This window comes from Penaeus monodon, chromosome 29, assembly GCF_015228065.2.
Source record: "Penaeus monodon isolate SGIC_2016 chromosome 29, NSTDA_Pmon_1, whole genome shotgun sequence".
Taxonomy (NCBI): Eukaryota; Metazoa; Arthropoda; class Malacostraca; order Decapoda; family Penaeidae; genus Penaeus; species Penaeus monodon.
The window spans coordinates 2,375,791-2,376,132 of record NC_051414.1 but is presented as its reverse complement, the minus strand read 5'-3'; positions in this window follow the sequence as shown (position 1 = coordinate 2,376,132).

Below are 342 nucleotides of genomic sequence, written 5' to 3'. Positions count from 1 at the left end.
GGGGTTTTTCACATAAATATGTCCTACAAAGATCTCCATTTTATTCAAAACGATGAGTTTAAAGTCCCAATCACAACAAGGTCTTAGGTCTTGTCAGATCTCAAATCGTCCGTCTCGCGCATGCGCACTTGGAGTAAGCTGGGTCGACTTATTGGGTCAGTCAGACCCAGAAAGATCTCCCTCTCTCTCTCCATCTTCGCTCGCATGACTGACTGCGCGCGCAAAGCCGCAATACCCCATATATATTCATGCAATTTTAGTACACTAGAACTATGTATTTATTATAATTTAACTTGCATGTGTGCCTATATGTATATTATATTATATCACACACAATAGGTG